Genomic DNA, 6000 nt, shown 5'->3' on the forward strand with positions numbered 1-6000 from the left:
TGACTTTTCCCTTCAGGTTAGCAAATTTTTCTGCCATTATGTATTCAAACACGTTCTTTATCCTTTGCTCACTTTTTTTCTCCTCTGACACACCTATTATGCGGATATTATGTTTCATGTTGTCCTATAGCTCTCATAAGCTGTCCTCCTGTTTTGTTTTGTTTTTTTAATTTTTTTCTTTTTAGTTCTCTGGCTAAATTATTCTTTCTATTCTGTCTTCTAATTCACTGATCTGATCCTTGACTTGCCTTAATCTGTTGTGGTTTCATTTCAGCGTGTTCTTTTTTAGTGTTATGTCATTTTTATTTCCAACTGCCCTTTTTTTCATAGTTTTATCTTTTTTTTTTTTCTTTTTTTTTCCTTTTTTTTCTATTGAGCATCTTTGCTACCATTATTCTAAACTCTGTATCTGGTAAATGTCCTATGTCAATTTCATTTAGCTGTTCTGGAGAATTCTCTTGTTCCTTTATTTGGGGCTTTTTTTTTTTTTTTTTTTTTTTTTTTTTTTTTTTTGTCTCCTCATTTTAGCTGCCTGTTTGGGTTTGTGTCTGTGAATTAGATAGTTCTGCTATGACTTCCAGTATCTAGTGCAGGGCAGTGTCAGAAGCTGTTTATTATTGGCCCTAAATTCCCTGTTTGGAGCTATCAACAATTCACAACGTGTGGCTCCCTCTGCTGGAATTGGGTGCTTTTGGAAAGGACCAAGATGTGCACCAGGCTCTGCTTTTCCTAGCCCCACACCCAGAAGGAGATCAGGCAAGGACTCACATCCTCCAGAGATCCACCTCTGTCTACAATCTGATTATTCTGAGTCTTAATTTGCCTCATGCTATTGACCATAGGGTGGAGCATGAGGTCTTCCAATAGAGTGGGGAAGTTGCCCTCCCCCCAGGCAAAAACTGCCTGGATAGAAAAGTTCCATGGAGAAAGATGTCCTCTATAGCATGAGAGAGTGAATCAGCACAGGAAACCAGGTGGCTGCCCTCTAAGCTCTAACTTCAGAGTCCCCAACCCTGGATTTTCCACACACAGCTCTAGCCCACTTTGCCCTCCCTCTGTCAGAGCCTAAGGTGAGTGGCTGCACACAAAATTTTGTGTGTTGGCCCTTTCAGATGATGGCATCATTTCCAGCCATATCTTGCTAGAGGACAGCACCCTGCTGCTTTTCATAACCAGATGTCTATGAGCTGCTTTCTCAGTTTTGGTTCTCTGGGATGGGGAGCTGAGCTTTGAGGTTAGACCTCAGAGTTCTCAGTGGGAACCCCCAACAGATTAGCTATCCCTCCAACCTTCAGCTGCTGTCTTTGGGAGCCAGGCCTACCCTTTCACACTTTTGCACTTCCTACCAGTCTCTATGCAGTCTTCACTTTCTGTTCTTGGTTGTCAGGGTTCTCTCCAGCTAGTCCTCAGTTGATGTTTTAGGGTTGATTTGCTGTATTTAGCTGTATTTCCAGTTTGGTTCTGGGAGAGTGTCAGTATAGCTTCCACTTTACCACTATTTTAAATTCTTTTTCATTTTGTTGATGATTCATTTTGCTCTGCAGAGCTTTTATTTTGATGTAGCCCATTTGTGTTTTTTGTTTGTTTGTTTTTTGTTTCCCTTGCCCTAGGAGATACATTGGCAAAAATATTGGTACAATATATGTCTGAGATTTTACTGCCTATGTCTTCTTATAGGTTTTCTATGTTTTCATGACTTACATTTAAGACTTTTATCTATTTTCAGTTTATTTTTTGTGTATAAGTTGATGATCTAGTTTCTTTTATTTATTTATTTGTTTGTTTGTTTATTTATTTATTTTTGCATGTAACTGTCCAATTTTCCCAGCACTGTTCATTGTATAGACTGTCTTTTTAAAAAAATATATTTTATTGATTTCTTTTTGCCCCCCTCCCTCCCTCCCTCCCATACATACCCTCCCTCCTCAGAGTTTTATGTCCATTGGTTGTATTTATATGCATGTATACAAGTCCTTCGGTTGATCTATTATCTCCCCCAGATCTCCCTCCCCTCCCCACTGTAAATGGACAGTCTGCTTGTTGCTTTACTGTCTCTATATCTATCTTTTGGTTCATCAGTTTATAATGTTCTTTATTATCCATAAATGAGTGAGGTCATGTGGTGTTTCTCTTTCATTGATTGGCTTATTTCACTCAGCATGATGCTCTCCAATTCCATCCAGATTGCTGCAAATGATGAGAATTCCTTCTTTTTTATGGCAGCATAGTATTTCATTGTGTAGATGTACCACAGTTTTTTGATCCAATCATCTGCTGATGGGCACCTAGGCTGTTTCCAAATTCTGGCTATTGTAGATTGTGCTGCTATGAACATAGGGGTGCATATATCCTTTCTGATTGGTGTTTCTAGTTTCTTGGGATATATTCCTAGGAGTGGGATTACTGGGTCAAATGGGAGTTCCATTTTCAGTTTTTTGAGGAAACTCCACACTGTTCTCCACAGTGGTTGCACCAATCTGCATTCCCACCAGCAGTGCACGAGAGTTCCTTTTTCTCCACAACCTCACCAACACTTATCGTTTGTTGATTTGTTGATGTTGGCCATTCTGACAGGTGTGAGATGGTACCGCATTGTTGTCTTGATTTGCATCTCTCTGTGTAGACTGTCTTTACTCCATTGTATGCACTTGCCTCCTTTGTCAAATATTACTTGACCATAAAGACATGGGTTGATTTCTGGGCTCTCTGTTGTGTTCCACTGATCTATTTGCCTGTTCTTGTGCCAATATCAGGCTGTTCTGAGTACAATAGATTTGCAATATAGTTTTCTGTCTGGTATTCTGATTCTTCCAACTTTGCTCTTTTTTCTCAAGATTGCCACAGCCATTTGAGATCTTTGTTGGTTTCACATAAGGATTTGGAATATTTTTGCTAGATCTATGAAATATGCCATTGATATTTTATTAGGCATTGTTTTGATTCCATAGATTGTTTTGGGTATTATGGATATTTTAATGATGATAATTCTTCCAATCCATTAAAAAGGTAAATGTTTCCATTTATTTGTATCTTCCTCAATTTCTTCAATGTTCTATAGTTTTCCAAGTACAGGTCTTTACTGAGAGTTTTGGTCATAAATGTGTGCTGTATTTTGTTGAATGCTTTCTCTACATACCTGGTATATTGATGTGATCATATGATATATCTTTCATTTATGTGATATTTCATTTTTATTTATTTACAAATATTATACCAACCTTGCATCCCTAGAATAAATATCACATGGTTATGGGGTATGATCTTTTTAATGTACTGCTGGATCAGGTTTGCTAATATTTTGTTGAGGACATTAGCATCTATGTTCTTCAGGGATATTGACCTGTAATTCTCTTACTTTGTAGTACCTTTCTCTGGTTTTGGGATTAGGATAATGCTAACCTTGTAAAAAGAGATTGAAAGTCTTCCCTCCTCATGAATATTTTTGGAATACTTTGAGGAGGATAAGTGTTAGTTCTTTTTTGAATCTTTGGCAAAATTTGCCTCTGAAGCCAGCCAGTCCAGGTCTTTGGTTTTCTGGAAGTTTGCTGATTACTGCTTCAATGTCACTATTATATAGTGACCTTCTTTGTCAGCCTATTCAGGTTTTCTGATTCTTCCTGACTTTTGGAAAAATGTATGTTTCTAGGAATTTGTCCACTTTGCTCAGGTTGTCTAATTTGTTGGCATTTAGTTGTTTGTAGTATTTCTTTTTACAATCCTTGGTATTTCTGTGGTGTTAGTTGTTACTTCTTCCCTTTCATTTTGGATTTTATCTATATGGGTATTCTCTTTGCTTCTTGATGAGTCTGGTTAAAGGTTCATCAATGTTGTTTATCTTTTCAAGGAACCAACTCTTGATTTCATTGATCTTTAGTATTATTATTTTTTTAAAGTTTCTATGCTATTTATTACTGCTCTGATCTTTACTATTTCCTTTCTCCTACTTACTCTGTTATTTTCCTCTTGTTTTCTAGTTATTTTAGGTGTAGGGATAGATTGTTTACTTGAGATTTTTCTTGCTTCTTGAAGTAGGCCTGTAATACTATGAATTCCCTCACAGGACTATTTTCACTGTGTCGCATAGATTTGAGATTGTTGTGTGTTTATTTTCATTTGTATCCAGGTAATTTTTGATTAATTTCAGAAATGAAGGGAGCGGGAAAGATGGAAATATCAATGATAAGAGAATCATTGATTGCTGTTTCCTGCACACCCCCTACTGGGGACCAGGCCAAAAACTGGCCTGTGCCTGACCAGAAATCGAACTGAGCCTCCTGACTCACAGGTTGACCCTGAGCCACACGGGCTTGGCTGTTTCCAAGTAATTTTTTCTTCTTTTGTCTCATTGGTAACCCATTCGTTGTTTAATAACATGCCATTTGGACTACATTGTGTTTGTTTGATTTTGAGGTGTTTTTTTTTAATTTTTTAATTTTTAAAAAATATATTTTATTGACTTTTTACACAGAGGAAGGAAGAGAGCTAGAGAGTTAGAAACATCGATGAGAGAGAAACATCGATCAGCTGCCTCCTGCACACCTCCCACTGGGGATGTGCCCGCAACCAAGGTACATGCCCTTGACCTGAATTGAATGCGGGACCTTTCAGTCCATAGGCCGATGCTCTATCCACTGAGCCAAATCAGTTTTGGCGAGGTGTTGTGTGTTTTTTTTAAAATTGTACCTGATTTCTAGTTTCATGCCATTGCAATCTGAAAAGATGATATGATTTCAATCTTCTCGAATTTGTTAAGACTTATTCTAACATGTGGTCTATTTTTGAGAATGATCCATGTGCACTTGAGAAGAATATATATTCTGTAGCTTTGGGATGAAATTTTCTGTAAATATAAATTAAATCTATCTGATCTAGTGTGTTGTTAAATGTCTCTGTTTCTGTGGTGATTTTCTGTCTTTAAGATCTATCCATTGATGGCAGTGGGGTGTCAAAGTCCCCTTCTATGACTATATTGCTATTGATATCCCTCTTAAAGTCTACCAAGAGTTTATATGTTCATATACTTGGTGCATGTGTCTACAAAGATTATATCCTCTTGTTGTATTGATCCTTTTAGTATTATGTAGTGACCTTCTTTGTCTCTTTTTATGGCCTTTGTTTTGAAGTATTACTATCCCAGCTTTTTTTGTTTCATTTGTATGGAATATTTTTTTCCATCCCTTCACTTTTAGCCTGTGAGAATCTTTTGTTCTGAGGCAGGTTTCTTGTAGACAGCATATATATGGGTCTTGTTTTCTTATCTATTCAGCTACTCTATGCCTTTTGATTGTAGCATTTAATCAATTTACATTTAAGGTCATTATTAATAGGTACTTATTGCCATTTTTTTTCTTTATGCCTATGATCCTCTCTCTGTAGATTTATTTTTCTTCATAAAGTAGTCTCTGTAGCATTTATTGCAATGCTGGTTTGGTGGTAATGAACTCTTTTAGTCTTCTTTTGTCTGGGAAACTCTTTCATTTCATCTTTGATTTTAAATGATAGGCTTGTTGGATAGAGCTGCTTGGTTGCAGCTTTTTATTACTTTGAATACTTCATGCCAATCCCTTCCAGCCTATAGTGTTTCTGTTGAGAAGTCAGCTGATAGTCTTATGGGAACTTCATTGTAGGTAACTTACTGTCCCTCTATTGCTACCTTAAAATTCTCTCTTTGTCTTTAACGTCTGTCATTTTAATTATGCTGTGTCTTGGTATTGGTCTCTTTGTGTTTATCTTGATTGGACTCTCTGTGTTTCCTGAACTTGTGTTTTTACTTCACCAGGTTGTTCCCCAACCTGGTTTTCTGTGATTTCTTTAAACAGGTCCTATAGCCCTTGCTCACTTTCTTCTCCTTCTGGTATCTCTATGATGCATGTTACATTTCATGTTGCCTCTAAGTTCCCTTAAACCACCATCATTCTTTTTGCTGTTATGATTTTTTTTTTCTTCTATTGTGTCTTCCACATTGCTGATTCGATCCCTGGCTGCTTTTTTTTACCAATA

This window comes from Pipistrellus hanaki, assembly GCF_964339955.1.
Source record: "Pipistrellus hanaki genome assembly, chromosome: 3".
Taxonomy (NCBI): domain Eukaryota; kingdom Metazoa; phylum Chordata; class Mammalia; order Chiroptera; family Vespertilionidae; genus Pipistrellus; species Pipistrellus hanaki.